Genomic DNA, 19352 nt, shown 5'->3' on the forward strand with positions numbered 1-19352 from the left:
GCAAGGGAGCCCAGAAAAATGTGGTCTCCTGGGGGCTCAGGAATAAGAAAACAACACAGATGGTTAGGGAGGACTAGCATCTATATCACAACTGGTGTCTTATTTTACAGAGACTTGTGTATACAACTGAAAAACAAAGAGAAGGAATAACCCTTCCTGAGAAAAGCAAGCACAGGAAACTCTACACATAAATCTTGAGATCAAAACCACATCCCTCTCTCTCTTAAATTCTTTCTTCCTATGGAAGACAAACAGTCAAGATGGTGGAGTTGAAATATGAGGGAACTTAATACCAGAAACTCAGTTTAAGAAGACAGATACAGATATTATTTGTATCTTGGGCACCTATGGCCTTAATAGAAATACAGGACCAGTGATGGCCACAAAAGCTAGGCTGAAGTCCCAGGATGATGCCCAAACCTGGGACCGGTTTCTTAGCATGGTGGACTTGCTCCTCCCATCTGCCTATCCATTCCCCTCTCCCCTAACCTCCTCCTTCCACAAGTATCTCTACAATTATGCCTCTTTCATGAAACCTCTTTGCTTCAGGTCACACTGATTTTCTTCAATTTGTATCTTATTGCCTCTCTAGCTAAGATGAAATACCTTGGGCTGTGGCAATTCTTTCTTTTGTGCTTTTATGTAATTAGAACAATTACTCAAAGTTCAGGAATACAGCAGGCCTCCATTTTGTAAACCTCATGCTTAGCTCAGTGTTGGACCCATAAGAAGGGATGAATAAATATTTGTTACTTGATTGGCTTCCATTTCTGGAGTTGGGTGAGAGGGATGTCTCCTGAGAACACCCAGATCTAGGAAAGGCGTGAACTCTCCTCCAGCATAACCTCATACACCAGGATTAGTCAGAATTACTAAGGGATTGAGCAGTCAGTTCAATAAAGTGATGAAGACATTCTTTTTAGTCACATTCACTTTTTTCCCTCAAATCTGTTATACAGACTTCATGATATCCAAAAAAGTAGATATCATCTAACACTCCAGACTGAAATGAGTATGGCAAAGGCAGCATTCTGGACAAGGACTGAATTCCAGGTTCAGCTCTTCTGGGACCCAAGTGGAGTTAGCTGTGTTCAGGCAGTGTCTTCTCAGCCCATTCACCCCCAACAATAGGAGAGCTTTAACTCAAGAACTTTGTAATGATAAAAGAATTAATTTAGAGGGAACGTATCTGCATTGTACAATAAAAATGATACTTCATAGAGGAAGGCATCCCATTATATGGATATGTGGCAGAGGAAAATGAATAAATACTAAGGACCATGAAACACTCTGCTTTCTGAGTTGCTTCCTGTGACTGATATCAGGAGCAACATACCCCTACACAGGTTGGCTCCATTGGTGGCCCCAAAACATCCTAGTCTGTTGGAGTCAAAGATATTTATGACACACCTTCTATCGTACCTGCCATACATACTTTTAGCTGCTGAGTTAATGAGACCTACTATGTGCAGGTGAAAATTCAGAAGTTACTAACGTATGTCATTGGATGTCTGAATTAGAACAGACCTCAGAAACAAGCCAGTCTAATTTTCTTTGGTTTTCCCCTACTTATATATGTCCACAGTCACTCAGTCTCTAAAAACACCTGTGCAGACTTCAAATATGGACTTCTGGATGACTTCTAAAGGGAAGTTTTCCATGACTCATCTGCCATTAATAAATATTTCACCTAGATCAGTTTCCCCCATATGTGTTCTCTTAAAACCTTATATTTTGGGGTGCCTGAGTGGCTCAGTGGGTTAAAGCCTCTGCCTTCGGCTTGGGTCATAGTCTCAGGGTCCTGGGATCGAGCCCCGCATCAGGCTCTTTGCTCAGCAGGGAGCCGGCTTCCTCCTCCCTCTCTGCCTACTTGTGATCTCTGTCTGTCAAATAAATAAATAAAATCTTTAAAAAAAGAAATATTTCTCCTTCAAATACCCCACCCTAAATGCAATTAAATACTTGTACAATTATTTGTTTAAAAAGATGCTTATATCACTTATTTTATTTTATAATTCACTAATAAGTATAATTATTATATCCTGAATACAAACAATAAATGGCATACAGAGAAATTTTAATACTAATTTCCAGATTCTCCTCAATGTTTTTGGTAAAAATCTTCAGTCAAGGATGATTAGGAGAATCATCACTGTTGGGGTTCAATCCAGGTCCTAGTTCTCTTGTCTCCTGTTTATCCATTTCTGCATCCCTTCTGTCAAAAGCCACATACTATTTGTGGTTTTACATGCATGATCCAGAGCTCACTTCCTTCGAGCAAAATCGTTATTCTTATTATCTGCTCATGGGTTTGTTCAATGTTCCATTTGATATCTGCTCTTAATAGTTATGCTGCAAAAGTGGGTGCTTTCACTACTCTCCACTTGATCTACAAAATGCATCTTCTACTGATCTGAGTCCTCTGTGCCCCATGATCTGAGTCCTCTGTGTCCCATGGGGAACATCCACATGATAGGTCTACACTAGGTTGAGGTGATAGAGACGGCTTTATTCATGTCACATTTGAAGTGGAAGAAAAGCTACTTAATGAGAACAGAGTTGAACACCCCTCCTGGAAAGTAATAGGGATGCCATGCTTAATGCCCCTGAAATAGCACCAACTTTTCACCGAGAAGTTGCAGCTAAAGAGTATTTAACTCTATCATGCTCAATAGCCAGTGAGCAATATTAGCAAGTGTTATATTTTTCAGTATCTCTAGGGGCAATCTACCAAATTATTAGGGAAAATAATCCTTTCTGAATACATATAAAAAATAGATCAGTGGCAAATGCAGAATACCAGACATTTTGGAGGAAATGTTTCTTCCATGCTTGTCAATTTGATGTTTCTTCTTTCTCAGATTTTTCAGCCTAGGTATCTAAGCTCTTTTCTCAGGAGAAAAGAAACTTTTCATATTTTCATAAATTATTTTTATAATATTCCTATAATAAAGAATAGAAGTGTTTGAGCTCAGTAAACATAAGAGCTCACAATACTCTTTCATGTGAAGACATTCGTATCATCACACACTGAAGGGAACAGAATCATGGTCCACTTATGACAAATGTGCTTCTCTGCTCACTTATCTCTGGTGCACAGTTTGGCACATTTTCTAACTTTGATCCATTAATTCAGTTACTACCCCAACCCGATCAAAACCACAGAGTTCAATTTGTCACTGATTAGCTATAGCTTCACTCTGTTTTGTAACAAACGTTAAAACTTTGATCTCAACCATCCTCCTGCAAATCCGTATCAAGGGTCAGAGGTGAAATCAGACAAAGCATTTATCACAACTAACTGAAAAACAAATCCAAATGTATGCCATGTCTGGGGTCAAAAGCAACAATTGCTACAGGAAAGATGACATGCCTTAATTGGTTTACACACCTTACAGGCAGTAGTGACAAATAGAGCCTTTTTTTTTTTTTTTTAAACAGTAGGGAAGAGAATTTTTTTTTTGAAGATTTTATTTATTTATTTGACAGAGAGAAATCACAAGTAGGCAGAGAGGCAGGGAGAGAGAAAAGAGAGGAGAAGAGGAAGCAAGCTCCCTGCTGAGCAGAGAGCCTGATGTGGGACTCTATCCCAGGACCCTGAGATCATGACCTGAGCCAAAGGCATCGGCTTAACCCACTGAGCCAGCCAGGCGCCCCAAATAGAGCCTTTCTTATGCCACTTACAATATCATGAACTTTCAGAAGATATACATGGGCTTTTGATGAGATTAATTTAAATTATCATTTAAATAACATCTTTCATGATGAGAATCATGCTGTATAGTGTGCTGTAATTACAATTCATCATTCAAATACAGAAATTTAGCTCATTTGACACCACCTAATCAAGGTCAATACTGCATTTTTTTTACTACCTTTATTTCTACCTTTGTCAAAACGAACAAGAGCAACAATTCTAGTACTCAAGAATTTACAAATGTGTTGTCAGGATTTGTATCAGAGTAACTGACTACCTTTTATGAATCACAGTTCTCTAAAAGTTTAAGTTTCTAACATAACCATGATGTACTAAGTCCTATGGATGATACGAAATAAATAACAGACATGACCCATAGTACTGGTTAGAGTTGTCCAAACAAAGAGAACTAGTAAAATATATGTATACATAAAGAGATCTACTTACGGAGTTTTCTCATACAACCGTGGAGGCTTAGAATTCCCCAGATCTGCAGTCGGCAAGACCCCAGAGGCCAATGGCATAAATTCTCAGGGCTGGCAGCCTCCAGACCTAGAAAAAGCCAATGTTTCAGTTCCTATCTGAAGGTGGAAAAAGACCAACATCCCAGCTTAAAGCAGTCAGACAAAAAGAGTTCCCTCCTCCTGAATATTTTTGTTCTATTTAGGTCTTTAATTATTTGGATGAGACCCACTCATATTTTAGAGTCTACTGATTCAGAGGTTAATTTCATCTAGAAACACCCTCATAGACACAGTCCAAATAATGTCCCGCCAAATGTAAGGCACCCCAGTAATCCAGTCAAATTGATACACAGAATTAACCATTTCACCATTTCACTAATTTTTTTTATAAGAAGCCCATTATTTAGGGAAGAAATAAGACAAACCCAGTAAGTTTTAGTAAACAACGACAAAATGACATACAATTAAGTGCTAAATCATATGAGAATGTCTTTAATTCCTGTAGAACTTCAGAAAGAGAATAATCAGAGAATTTCTGATTAACTAACAATATAATAAATATGCTTTCATTCATTTACAAGTGAATAATCCAAAGAACTAAAGAGTCAATAAGGGCTGACTAGTCACCAACAAAAAGAAACAAAAAAATAAAATGCCTAAAATAACTTAAACATTAAAAAAAAAAAAAAAAAAAAAGCACAGACATGAGGGAGAGAAATAACAGAGTGCTTCAGCATTTTCCTGTCTGAATCTTGATAATACTTTATACCTTGGTGTGAAAGATTGCTTTAGCTGAGAGAAAAAGGCTTTTGATGTCATATTCTTCTGACGCCTGCTGGTCTTAAGTGTTTCAGCAAACAGATCAGCCTGATGGGAATTCTTGCAATATAATTTTTATATTTATACCTTCTCTCTAAAAAAAAAAAAAAACTTCTTGGGGCGCCTGGGTGGCTCAGTGGGTTAAGCCGCTGCCTTCGGCTCAGGTCATGATCTCAGAGTCCTGGAATCGAGTTCCGCATCGGGCTCTCTGCTCAGCGGAGAGCCTGCTTCCCTCTCTCTCTGGCTGCCTCTCCGTCTACTTGTGATTTCTCTCTGTCAAATTAATAAATAAAATCTTTGAAAAAAAAAAAAAACTTCTAGAAGTTTTCAGCAGAAGAGGAAAAGCAAGTGATGCCAAGTGAAATGATCTCTGAGAGGAGCAAATATTATTCACTGCCTAAATGTGCAACCCACTACCTACTGGATTCTATTGTTTCACAGGCAGTGTTTTACTAGAAGAAGTATGAGGAATTACCCACATTCAGTTACTCATCTTCGGTTCCCCGAGGACTACACAATGACATGGAAGCAGTTCCATTGTCCAACCTTAATAGCAGCAACCTTAACTGTTCAATAGCAGTTTTTACTGGGAGCTAATAATAGAAATTATTATACAAAAGTTTGATAATCTCTCTCTGTTTCTTGAGGATGTGAATCCCAAACACGGTCAGAGTTACTGAAATTTCTATATCTTAAAACCAATTACCTTCCTTCAGGTTTTTTTCTATTATATTTATTATACTGAAACATAATAGTTGTTTACTGTTTTTTTTTAAGATTTTATTTATTTATTTGATAGTCAGAGATTACAAGTAGGCAGAGAGGCAGGCAGAGAGAGAGGAGGAAGCAGGTTCCCCGCTGAGCAGAGAGCCCGACGTGGGGCTCAATCCCAGGACCCTGAGACCATTACCTGAGCTGAAGGCAGAGGCTTCAACCTACTGAGCCACCCAGGTGCCCCTTGTTTACTGTTATTATACTTCAGTAATTCTAGATCAGCTCTCCAATCTGACAAACCACAGTATCCAGGTTCCGTATCTTAGCACAGGCTAACTGAAAGCTCTCTTTCTGCCAACAAGAATAGCAAAATTTACTCCGTTTTTCTTGGCTCTGTCAGTTCTCTTATGACAATGATTTTCTGAATGGCATTCCTTTTGCTGAAATCTAACAGACTAAAGTTGTTCTTTCTCTTAAAATTTTCCTATCATTTCAAAACAGCCTCTCTCAACCACGGGGAGATTAGACATAAGCAACTGGAAGTGAATATCCTTATCTGCCATGACAATACTTGACATGTAGGAGATCCTGGAGTTCTCATGGCCCAGATGGGTTCCCTGGAAGCCATGGTGTTGAGAAATCTGAAGGATCCAGTACTGGGAGAGATGAACCACAGAACCCAGAAAAACCCACACAACTGGAAGGGACTACAGATGTCAAGAGGAGAGCCAAGCAGGTAACCCAAGTAGACTAGGTGAAATCTACCCATACCCTTGTGGATACCAGCTAATGAAAACGAGGCACTGAAAAAGCTAATCCCTCAACAGACACCGAGAATAGAGATGGTAGCCCAACACCAGAAGACTACCTCCACACTATATTAAACAGTTCAATTTTCTCTCTGAACAAGTATTTGGAGAAAAAAAAAAAAGAGTTCTAATAAGGATATTATGCTTTGAACTGATGAGCTATTTCATTTTACCAGTTGCCCTAAAGCCCAATCATAAAAACTAAATTGATCACAAAGAAACACTTGTTAAACCAGAGGAGGTTGAGTTACCTCTAATAGGCAATTAAGTGCTTCCTATAACACTCGGGCTCCCACTAGCTGCAGAACTGGGGTGCCCAGAGCTTGATAAGATCAATTATAGTAAATAAAAGCCGCAGCATATTTTGTGCCAATTTGTATTGTAAACTTTAACCCCAAAATGCAGAAATAAATAAGATGAAGTTCATGTCTTCCTAGAACACACACGCTGTATGGGGAAAGTATACTAAGCATCCATGGGATGCAAAGGTACATCCATGGGATGCAAAGGTGGTTCAACATTAGCAAATCAATCGATGTGATAGAACAAATCAATAAGAGAAGAACCACATGGTGCTCTTAATTGATGCATAAAAAGCATTTGACAAAATACAGCATCCATTCCTGATCAAAACCCTTCAAAGATAAGGATAGAAGGAACACTGCTCAACTTCATAAAAACTATCTATGAAAAACCCACAGTGAGTATCATCCTCAATGGGGAAAAGCTGACAGCCTTCCCTTTGAGATCAGGAACTTCTTATGTTCCTGATCTCACTACTCCTGATCTCACTACCCCTACCAAACACTCTCACCACTGTTATTCAACATAGTACTAGAAGCCTTGCAACAGCAATAAGAACAAAAAGAAATAAAAGGTATTCAAAGGAAAAAGAAGAAGTCAAATTCTCTCCCTTCACAAATGACATGATACTTTGTATGGAAAAAACAAAACACTCCACCCCCAAACTATTAGAACTTATACAGCAATTCAATAATGTGGCAGGATACAAAATCAATACATGGAAATCAGTGGCTTTCTTATACACTAACAATGAAAATATGAAAGGGAAATTAGAGAATTGATTCCATTTACTATAGCACCAAGAACCATAAGATGCTTGGAAATAAACCTATCCAAAGAGGTAAAGGACCTGCACTCGAAGAACTACAGAACACTCATGAAAGAAATTGAAGAAGATAAAGATGGAAGAGCATCCCATACTCATGGATTGGAAGAATAAACATTGTTAAAATGTCTATACTGCCTAGAGCCATCTATACTTTCATTGTCATCCCAATCAAAATTCCACCGGCATTTTTTAAAATGCTGGAACGAATAATCCTAAAATGTGTATGGAACCAGAAGAGAACCTGAATCACCAAGGAGATGTTGAAAAAGAAAATACAAAACTGGGGGCATCATGTTACCTGATTTCAAGCTTTACTATAAAGCTGTGATCACCAAGACAGCATGATCCTGGCACAAAAACAGACACATAGACCAGTGGAACAGAGTAAAGAACCCAGATATGTACCCGCAACTCTATGGTCAAATAATCTTCAACAAAGCAGGAAAAAATAAACAGTGGGAAAAAGACAATCTCTTCAATAAATGGTGCTGGGAAAATTAGACATCTATGTGCAGAAGAATGAAACTCGACCATTCTCTTACAGCATACACAAAAACAAACTCAAAATGGATAAAAGATCTCAATGTGAGGCAGGAATCTATAAAAATCCTAGAGGAGAACATAGGCAGTAACCTCTTTGATATTGGCCACAGCAAACTTCTTTCAAGGTTTGTCTCCAAAGACAAAGGAAACAAAAATGAAAATGGACTTTGGGGACTTCATCAAGATCAAAAGCTTCTGCACGGCAAAAGAAATAGTCAACAAAACAAAGAGGCAACCCACGGAATGGGAGAAGATATTTGCAAATGACACTAAGACAAAAGGCTGATATCCAAGATCTATAAAGAACTCCTCAAACTCAACACACACAAGACAGATAATCAAGTCAAAAAATGGGTAGAAGACATGTACAGACACTTCTCCAAAGAAGACATACAAATGGCTAACAGACACATGAAAAAATGTTCATCATCATTAGCCATCAGGGAGATTCAAATAAAACCACATTGAGATACCACCTTACACCAGTTAAAATGGCCAAAATTAACAAGATAGTAAACAACAAGTGTTGGAGACAATGTGGAGAAAGGGGAACCCTCTCAGACTGTTGGTAGGAATGCAAGTTGGTGCAGCCACTTTGGAAAATGGTGTGAAGATTCCTTAAAAAATTAAAAATAGAGCTTCCCTATGACCCTGCAATTGCCCTACTGGGTATTTATCCCAAAGATACTGATGTAGTGAAAAGAAGGGCCATCCATACCCCAATGTTCATAGCAGCAATGGCCACAGTCACCATACTGAGAAAAGAACCGAGATGCCCTTCAATGGACAAATGGATAAGAAAGAAGTGGTCCATATATGCAATGGAATATTATGCTTCCATCAGAGAGGATGAATACCCAAATTTTGTATCAGCATGGGCGGGACCAGAAGAGATTATGGTGAGAGAAATAAGTCAAGCAGAGAGAGTCAACTATCATATGGTTTCACTTACTTGTGGAGCATAAGGAATAACACAGAAGACAGTGGGAAATGGAGAGAAGTGAGTTGGGGGAAATCAGAGAGAGAGACGAACCATGAGAAACTGTGAACTCTGAAAAACAATCCTTGTCCTTCATATCCTAGAAGAAACATATATCCCTGGAGATCTTGATGAGGTGGATATTATCTGGGAACACTTTTTCACTAAAATAATTAAAAATTACTTAGGCCTTAATATTCTAGATTTCATGTAAGGTACTGGTGTTGTGTTCTTGCAGGAGCCAGTCATTTCTCCAGGGATATATGTTTCTTCCAGGATATGAAGGACAAGTTAAGGCTGCCAGCTCCCACCAGGGCTTGGGTTGAAGGGATTCTATCATGGGTAGGCTAGGGGTGTAACCTTGGAGTGGCAGTGAGGACATTCCAGAGACAGGCCAGAGAACCTGACAGGTAACTCCAAGGGAGACTCTCTTATGGATCTGCAAAGGTCTGGGAGTGAGTTCACCTCTTCTGCTACAAACAGGTTGACCTACCAAGAAGGCAAAGTTAGGATGAGGCACGACAGGAGAGGAGATACACACACACACACACACACACACACACACACACACACACACAGCTAATGTGTCTGAGTGACGGGGCATGAATTTGGGAAAAAAACACATATTATCTATTCAAAACACATTTTCTTCTGAGGACAAATTATAGGACAAGCATTTGTGTTTAAAGGGCTCAAAAATATGTTAATATACAGTGGACTGGTTACATACAGAAACCAAAGTCAGATGTGGCTGCTGGCTTTATTACCTAACAATAAGTTGTACCATAGGCATTTAATGTTAAAATTTGGAAGTTAACCACCCCCCTCACTTCTACAGGTCTTAGTGGGCAGAGAGTTAGAATACCAGAATCTATAGTGTTGAGCAAGGTGTTACAGAAGCACTGATTCTGATTATGGTTTTCTAAGGACACGGTTTCGGCCTGCTCTGAAGGGCTCCTTATAGGTGACACCTTGTAGGGTAACTATCCTGAGGAAATTACTGGAGAGAGAGAGTGGAGCTACTGCTTGTATAATTTTCCCAGTGGATACTACACTGATTTATTCATTCCAGCAATCAGAGAGTTTTCCTTGTTCTGCCACTACAACAGTGGGTATGTAAAATCAAATAAAACATGGACTCTGCCCAACGCAGGGCTCCATCTCACAACCCTGAGACCACGACCTGACCCAAAAACAAGAGACAGAGGCTCAACTCGCTGTGCCACCCAGGTGCCCCCTGCCCATTTTCTGAGTGGCTCTGAATTGCTTAGTGTTTATTCCACCAGCTGTTTCTATGTCACTGTCTTGGGCTCCTCCCTCACAATGGATGGTCATTCACTGTGTGTAATGATTTCTCCTAACACTCATTCCTTCCTGAGCCACTTAAAATCCATGTGAGACCAAGCCTTGATGCAGAGGGCAAAACATTTTGCCTCACTTTGATTTAAGAATAAACAATAGGTTATAAGATCAGATATTCAGACTCAATGTCATATCTTAATCCTAAACAGTGTTTAGCTATTAATAATAAGCAGTTTCTCCAATGTTCAATCACTCATTGGCTTTCTAAATATTAACTATCTGTGATGTGCCTAGCATTGTGCTATGTCATGGATACTACCATGAGCAAAAACAGGTGTGGTACCTAATGACATGTTTTGGAAAAGTCAGGAATTAAGCAAATTATCATGAAATGAGTTTATAATTACAAACTGAGACTGGAAGTTCAAGAAGGAAACAAACATGGTTCCATGGGTGTGCTAATAACAGGTCAGCTTGTTTCAGACCTACCACCCTACCAAGTAAACTAGAAAAATGGAATTAAAAAAAAAAAAAGTCAAAATGTATCATAAAGCCACAAAGGCTCTAAAGACTTGGGACACTAAAATCCAAGAAAGGAGAGGGAGGCAGACAGGTGAGCCTGACGGAGTGTTTTTTTCTCTCATGGCATTTGCTAATTCTCAGTGGTGGCTCAAAAGATGACGGAGCTTCCTAGGCTCATGGAAATGGGGACCAAAAATTGAAGTTTAGGGCCCTTGAGGAAAGGAAGCCCTTGATAAACTCCAAGGCATCAGGGTGAGAAAGGAAAGCACTCAAAATCTCCCTTCTCCATGTTTCATTCATGGAATGACTCCAACCTGTACTGCAGATAGTCAGAAGTTGAGACCCTCAACCAGTGGTGACTGAAAATTTCAGTCCTAGTGTATCTGAGCTATGATTCTTCCAATAAAGGACTGACTTGTCCTTTTTATCAAATTATTTTATGTCAGCAAACACAGCAGTACTAGGAGGGTCTCCAGAAGATGACTTTAGTTTTATCCACGTTTCTCTCTGCACCCAGTGTGTGGTGAGACCTTTGACAGGACTAACAAGCCCATAGCCATGACTTCCTTTCGGCCCACTGACCCAGTAGCATGAGGACACTTAAATGGCAGGAGGTGGGGTGAGCTACAGATATCATGAAATCGGTATCCTAGGTGGCAACATCCTGCTAGTCAATACTGACATATTCAAACCAAATCCAAAAGAATGAGAACGGGAAGTAAAAAAATTGCACGTGAATTATTAGTTACCATTGGGAGAAGTTCCATTCTCACTTCTAGCCTACTTTCTCCAGACCCATATTTTCAATTTGTGAGAGATATAACAGGGTATATTGGTCTTTCGCTAAAAAGATATTATAAGACAGTCTCCTACTCAGAAGGTGGCCTATCGCAGCTACACTGTATGTGAGACTATCTAAATGGACCCCAGATCCTTCTGGGTCTTGGGGTGGCCCAAACCACACAGTCACCATTTTTCCCACTCCTTTCAGATGTCAAGTAAACCTCTTTGGTCAGAGGAAGGTTGAGTGAAATATCATTAAGAGTGTATAAAATACTCAGTGCATGAATGATGATACTAAAAGAAGGGGAAAAAAATGAGAAGAAAGGCAAATTAAAATCTAAAGTGTCCAAGCCCCCTCCATGATAGGGGAGGTCTAGCCGGCCTCCCCAGGGTATGGTACTACACTACAAGCTTAGGGTTGGTAGCTTTGCTGGCAAGTGCAGCAGCCAGATTTTCAAGGCAAGTCCATATTTTATTTAATGCCTGTCACCATAACTACTTTGATCAAGTACTAAGGGGGATTGGAGAGAGTCCCAGCAGCATAAATGGAGTCACCCTGCCCACCTGATAATTAAAAGCCTCATTCCCAGTGGCCTTTTGTTGGTCATTCCCATAAGGATACATTTTGTCACACTTGAAACCCCAGAAAGATTCATCCATAGATGTCTTCTTCCCAATCCTTTGTGATCAGTCTTACAATTCTCTTACTTTTAGGTCCCTGACAATCTGCTTATACCATTAGCCACAGCCCATCAATCAGTACTGTTACCTCAGGCTTTGTCCTAACAGACAAAATGGATAATAATAAGTTCATGTCCACTGGGAGCATTTTCGTTTCTCACAATTCTACAAAGCCACTCTTAAAGGAGGAAATGGTGTCATCGGATTCTATTCCTAGTAGGTGCAAATGCATGCAGAACCATGTTGAACCAGACTCAGACATCTTCCTCTCCAGTCAATTGATCTGAAGTATTGCCCCAGGAAAGTGGAATCTAAGACAGTAAGAAGACACAAGGTGAGGGGCACCTGGGTTGGTTAAGAGGCTGCCTTCGGCTCAGGTCATGATCCCAGGGTCCTGGTATCAAGCCCCACATCGGGCTCCTTGTACAGCGGTGACTCTGCTTCTCCCTCTCCCTCTCCATCTGTGCTCGCTCTCTCTCTCACTCTCGCTCTTGCTCTCGCTCTCTCAAATGAATAAATAAATAAATCCTTTAAAAAGAAGAAGAGGAGGATGAGGAGGAGGAGGAGGTGGGGGCAGCGGAAGCAGGAAGATGAAAATTAAGGAAACTACTTATGCAACTTATTTCTGCCTTTACAACTGGATAGACTAGATCCTGAATATATCTTCCACTTGCTGATGGAAGGCTATCAGGCTATATCTAACATCAGTGTTAGTTTCTAATCCTTTACTACTTACTGTATAACCCTCTGTTCTCCATCTAATTGGTAAAGGAATAATGCAAAGTGGTTTGACTTTATATTTCTGACCTCATTCCCTACTATTATCACCTTGATTCACTCCTCTCCTACTATTCTCTCCCTCCGGCAAGCCAGTCATGCCCACGGCCTTTGCACTTCATATTCTTTCTACCTGGAATATTCTTGCCCTGGAAATGCACAAGGCTACTTCCATGCCATGGCTCAAACATTACATCCTCAGTGACACCTTTCCCAACAACATTTTTAAAAACCGAACCCTTATAATTCAGGGATATAATCGTGGAGGTTCAAACATTGTTAAAGATGGTCATCATAGCACAGTTTACAGCGATGAGTAATGATAAAGAACCTAAACTTAAATTCGAAACAACAATAGAAAATGGGTTAAATAAATGCTTCTGTCCTGTGAGCTTATCACAGAATATTTAATGACAGAGAAAGATGCTCTTGGTATATTTTGAAGTGGGGGAAAAGCAGAAAACACATCAGATGCATGGTATGGAAGAAGTACACAGGTGAAACAAGTCAACGTTTTAGGTGTTTTTAAAATATTTTTGCTTATCTCTATTTCCTAATGGTTTTTCAAAGAATACTTTTATGATAAGAAAAAGAATTAGCTTCCGATGAGCAGACCTTCCAACCCAATACTTCATTGAGAGTTAAGAATGTTGGTGGATAGAAAAGTAACTTTCTTCTCCTTTTGCCTCCCAGAAAAGCTGAGAAAGTACTGGAATCATTGCTTGCTAGCAGAGTACCTTTGGACAAGTGACTTTCTCCCCTGAGTCCTGGTTTCTTCATCTGGAAATGAGAGCTTTGAATTCATTGAATCCGGTCACCTATGACTAAGTGACGTGACACACTGTTCAAGTCAGCCTTCATCAAGCTAACTCACTCTCTAAGAAATGTGCACTCAAAATGGGGGATAGGTCAGTTGTTGAAGGGGGTGTCAGCCACCCCCGGCCTTTACACCCTATGCAAGGCCTGCTGGGTAAGGAGCCTGAGCTCTTGCTTCCACTGATGCAGAATTTCACCTACTTCCTTGACTGGCTTGGGAGAATTGGGTCAGATTGGTCCTTTTATGAGTGGGGTTTCCTTAATCCTCTTTGTCTTGATCAAGCTGTGGCAATGCATTTTCTTAGGGGAAAAAAAATCTATTTTTAAATTTTAATTTGTACTAAGCGGCCCCAGGCAAAGAGAGCCTGCAATAAACTTGGTGTCAATTTCAAAAAAAAAAAAAAAACTGAGCCCTTACTCACTCTGGTAATAATAATTTACCCTGATTTTTATTTTTCTCTTTACATAGATCATTTTCTGATATACTGTATATTTCCACTTATTTGCTTCTTCTCTCTCTTCCTTTACTAGACTCTAAGTTACAGGAGGAAATTTTCATTGGCCTAGGTTTTACCACTGTATCTCCAGTACCTAGAATACTGTGTGAACATATTGGGTATTGAACACATGTTTTAATGAAATAATGAATGAGTGAATGAATCATTCCCCTCAGAGGTCTCCCTAATTTTAAATTTTGAAAATTTTCTAATGAATCAAAAAAAGAAAATAAGTATTGTCAAATGCATAATATGGGTCTGATTTTATTCACTTGTATTATCAAAAAAACCCCAATTTACTCTTTCCTCCTTTTTCCCTATGTTCTTCCCATCTAGGTATGTTATAAAAAGTTGGAGGAGAAATCAGTTTGCTCTTCTTTAGCAACAGCTGCTGGCTTTTAGACTAATAATGCCATTGGTTGTTTCTGATTCAAAGACAGTGTGAGGCTTTGTCTCTTAGACAAGTCAGCTGAGCAAGAAAACAATTAGAATTACTCCCAGCTTGAAGAGGCACATCAAATCCAGAATTTCAGTGGGTGTCCCCATCATGCTAAAATCAGCCTGATCTAAAACCACTGGTTCCCCTATTTAGGCCTCAGTCATTAAGAGTCCATAAACACACACACACACAGACACACACACTTTCCAATACTAAATTTTGAACGTGTTGTGGGAATTCTTTTATCTTACAGATTTGCTTTTAAATTGGTTCCCAATGCATGCTAGGACTTGATAAAGATTGAAACCCAGGAGACAAAGAGAAGATAAGCGTGGGACAGAAGAACTGGTTTCCCATACCTGCCCCCCAACCCCGCCCCGGCCAGGTAAATCTCTTAAATGGGTCTGCTCAAAGATTTGTTAAAGGTCTTCAAGCAAAGGCAAAAGAGTACCATCACAGAATGACGGAGGGCTCCTTTAGTTGGCAATAAAACTCAGGGAGAGATGAAGCTCCTCCCATGTAACAAAATCTCCATTCCTATCAATACCTTCATATCAGAATTCATAGAGGGCACATGACAAGGCTGTAAATTCAACTGATATTGAATGTAAGCTGCAGATTCAGTGACTGTGTGTGTCTTTTGGCACACTTAATCCAGTGGCTACAAGAAATGTGGTACTCTTTTTGCAGAGTCAAAAAAGTCATTGATTTTTCAATCCATGCCTGAAGTAGGAAATGACATGATTTTACATTAGTAAATCTATTTGGTTAAGCTATGTGAAAATGTTATCAGTAAACACTGTATTCTATAGGTCTTAAATAGGTCTTCCTACCATCCCCTAACAGAATCTAATTGGTCACCCAATCCCTTCCTTCAATTAGCACTGTATTCCAGCATGAGTCATTTAATTTACTGTGTTCACAGATTGTGCATACCATAGTATGCCAGAGACCCACTGCTTAATTGCAAGCATTTTCACTCCCTTTCACTACCTTTAGCTATTGCTACAGTAATGCTGCATAACAAAATTAGATGGCTTAACATAAGTACTTGGTCTTCCTTTTATTCGCGAAAACTGGCTGATCCAGCTAGGGTTCAATTGGGTCAAGTTGTTCTACATACTTCTTATCCTCCTTGGACCACCAGGCTAGCTGGGGCATATCTTTTCTCATACTAATGGTAGAAATTCAAGACAGCAGGCAACCATCATACAAACACATCTCAGATCTTTGCTCACAGCATACCCACTAATATCCCATCAGCCAAAGCAAGTCATATGGCTGAACCCAACTTCAGTAAGGCAAGCTAGAATATTCTACCAATAGTAGGAGACTATTTGTGGAGGGTGATTTTTTTTTTTTGGTGGGGGGGGATATTTGTTGAACAATAATCCAATCTATAATAACCCTTAACAAAGACAGATATGCAGTTTCAAATCCCTTCCTTCCTTTAAATGTCTATGCCCAAACTTCTGATTTAAATTTGTATTATCAAGAGGCCACTTAGCTGCAAATAACAGAAACCAACTGTGGCATAAAATGTGAGTACTGAGAGAATATTGAATTGTTAAGAGATGCAACAGAAGGAGGTTCAGTGGTTCTGAGATCAGTGTCAGTGCACTAATCACAGCACAGCAAGGATGTGGTCCTGTATGAAGAAATAGTTACAGTGGCACCTGGGTGGCTCAGTTGGTTGGGCTTCTGCCTTCGACCCCGGTCATGGTCCCCAGGTCCTGGGATTAAACCCCACATGGGCTCTCTGATCAGCAGAGTGTTGGCTTCTCCCTTGCTCATGCGCTCTCGCTCTCTCTGTTCCAAATAAATAAATAAAATCTTCTCCATGCTCTCTCTCTGTGTTGTGCCCCTCCCTTGCTCATATGCACTCTCTCTATGTCAAATAAATAAATAAATTCTTCCCCAGAAAAAGAAAGGAAAAGGAAAAAGAAACAGTTGCCCACTGCCTCTAAGCTCTATCTAGGCCAATTTCTTAAATTGACTAGACACTGAAAAAATAACATTTGGGTTAAATAAAGTATGTGCTGAAAATTAATTTAACCTGGGTATATTTTTTAACCTTTTTAAGTTAAACTAGCAGAAAGTTCTTATTTGTTTAAATAATCTCTGCAATCAATGTGTGGCTCAAACTTCTGATCCCAAGATCAAAAGTTGCATGCTCTACAGACTGAGCCAGCCAGGTGCCCTGCACTCTAAATTTTAAGGACATATGGCTCACATTTCTACAGAATAGCACTGCTCTTGTACTCTGATTCTTACAGCACTGGATGCTAGTAATTGCTGCTGGCACCAGCACTGATGCAGTCTCCAGAAACTGGAACCTGCTGAAACAGTCACACGACCTGAGGAGACTCTTTGCTAGCCTGTCTTCTTTGCATGCCAGACATTATCTAGGGGAAGATCCATCTGTTTAGCCAAACTGGGGTCACATGCTTAAGCCCTAGTTTCAAAAGAGGCAAAACAAAGTGAATAAATGGTGCTTCTAGCCCCTACAGAAAGAGATAAACTCTCACCTAAAACCAAGACTCATAAAGTAAAATACCCCAAATATAAAGATTTTAAAATTGAATACCCAAAACCAGTGAAAAATCCACTTTTGACTCAGTATATCCCTTTGGAGAACTAGAACATTAAGAAATAGAAATACAGCCACTTTGGAAAATAGTGTGGAGATTCCTCAAGAAATTAAAAATAGAGCTTCCCTATGACCCTGCAAGTGCACTACTGGGTATTTACCCCAAAGTTACCAATGTGGTGAAAAGAAGGGCTATCTGCACCCCAATGTTCATAGCAGCAATGGCCACAGTCGCCAAACTGTGGAAAGAAATAAGATGCCCTTCAACAGACAAATGGATAAGGAAGATGTGGTCCATATACACTATGGGGTATTATGCCTCCATCAGAAAGGATGAATACCCAACTTTTGTAGCAACATGGATGGGACTGGAGGAGATTATGCTGAGTGAAATCAGTCAAGCAGAGAGAGTCAACTATCATATGGTTTCACTTATTTGTGAAGCATGACAAATAGCATGGAGGCCAAGTGGGGATGGAGAGGAGAAGGGAGTTGGGGGAATTTGGAAGGGGAGGTGAACCATGAGAGACTATGGACTCTGAAAAACAATAGGAGGGTTTTGAAGAGGCTGGGGTTGGGAGGTTGGGGGAACCAGGTGGTGGGTATTAGAAAGGGCATAGATTGCATGGAGCACTGGGTGTGGTGCAAAAACAATGAATACTGTTACACTGAAAAGAAATTTTAAAAAATTAAAAATTTAAAAAAAAAAAAGAAATAGAAATACAGGGGCAGAGATTTCTTGACAAAGGTTTTTTTTTTTTTTTTTTTTTTTTTTTTTTAATCTTAGCTGGATTCCCCCAGAAGCAGACACACACACAAAAATAGTTCATTTGTGAGAAGAGGCAGAAGCATCAACAGGTAGTCAGGGAAGTAAAGTAAGGCAAGAAAGGAAATCAATTCAAGGATGTGGACATCCACTAGGGTTCAGTCCCTCTGAGGCCTCTAAAACACTGTTTAGAACACACTTCAGAGTAGGACCATATGAAGGAGGAGGATGGTAGGTTGAGGATTGATCTTGGGAATGTTAACTCCTTGGCCTGTGCTGGCAAGTATATGCTGGCATCCAGTGAAAGCAATCTCCTGGGCTGAAAGTGACAAAGACCTCTAGCATGTATGAGAAAAATGGGACATAAGTGTTGTGTAACGGGAATATGAATGAGACCATGATGACAGAAACAACTCACAAGTTGGTATTAAAAATTATTGTCTTAGACTGCTTGAACTACCATAACAAAAAATACCAAAGACTGGGTAGCTTAAAAAACAGACATTTAGTTCTCACCATTCTGGCGGCTGGAAAGTCCAATATCTAGGTGTTGACAGATTCAGTGATGGTCCACTTCCTGGATTATAGATGATTGTCTTCCCACTGTGTCTTCATGTGGTGGGGAGAGAGAAAAAGCCAGATCTGTCCTCCCTTCCTCTTCTTAGGAGGATACTAATTCCACCATAGGACTCCACCCTCATGACCTCAACCTAATTACCTCTCAAAGGCCCCACCTCCAAAGGGTTAGGATCTCAACATATGAATTTGGAAGGGACATAGACATTCATTCAGTATATATCAATGATCTTTTTGAAATGTTTAATAATTCCTTCCACAAATATTTATTGAACAGAATACCCCAGTATGTGTAAAGCACTACTCAGGAAACTAGAAATTGCTGAATAAAACAGACAAAATCCTTTTCCTTGTGGGATTTACATTCTAGAAGGGAGAAAGAGAAATAAATAACCAAAATCAACAAAACTGTCTTGTATGTTAGAAGATGATGAATCCTATGGCGA

At 39.7% G+C, this 19352-nt stretch overlaps 1 long non-coding RNA gene across 5 annotated transcripts in view; it reads right to left on the minus strand.

Annotated features, from left to right (window-relative positions):
* LOC106003575 overlaps positions 1–19352 on the minus strand; it is a 127354-nt gene that overhangs the window by 78118 nt on the left and 29884 nt on the right. For 4 of the 5 annotated variants that reach the window (XR_006609036.1, XR_006609037.1, XR_006609035.1 and 1 more), the window contains exon 2: positions 4145–4249. This is a non-coding gene — a long non-coding RNA (uncharacterized LOC106003575). Of the gene's footprint in view, positions 1–4144; positions 4250–18846; positions 18997–19352 lie in introns of those variants that run through there. The other variant, XR_006609039.1, reaches the window with a different exon arrangement.

This window comes from Mustela putorius, unplaced genomic scaffold (genome assembly GCF_011764305.1).
Source record: "Mustela putorius furo isolate JIRA1106 unplaced genomic scaffold, ASM1176430v1.1 tig00003834_pilon_pilon_pilon, whole genome shotgun sequence".
NCBI classification, from domain to species: Eukaryota; Metazoa; Chordata; class Mammalia; order Carnivora; family Mustelidae; genus Mustela; species Mustela putorius.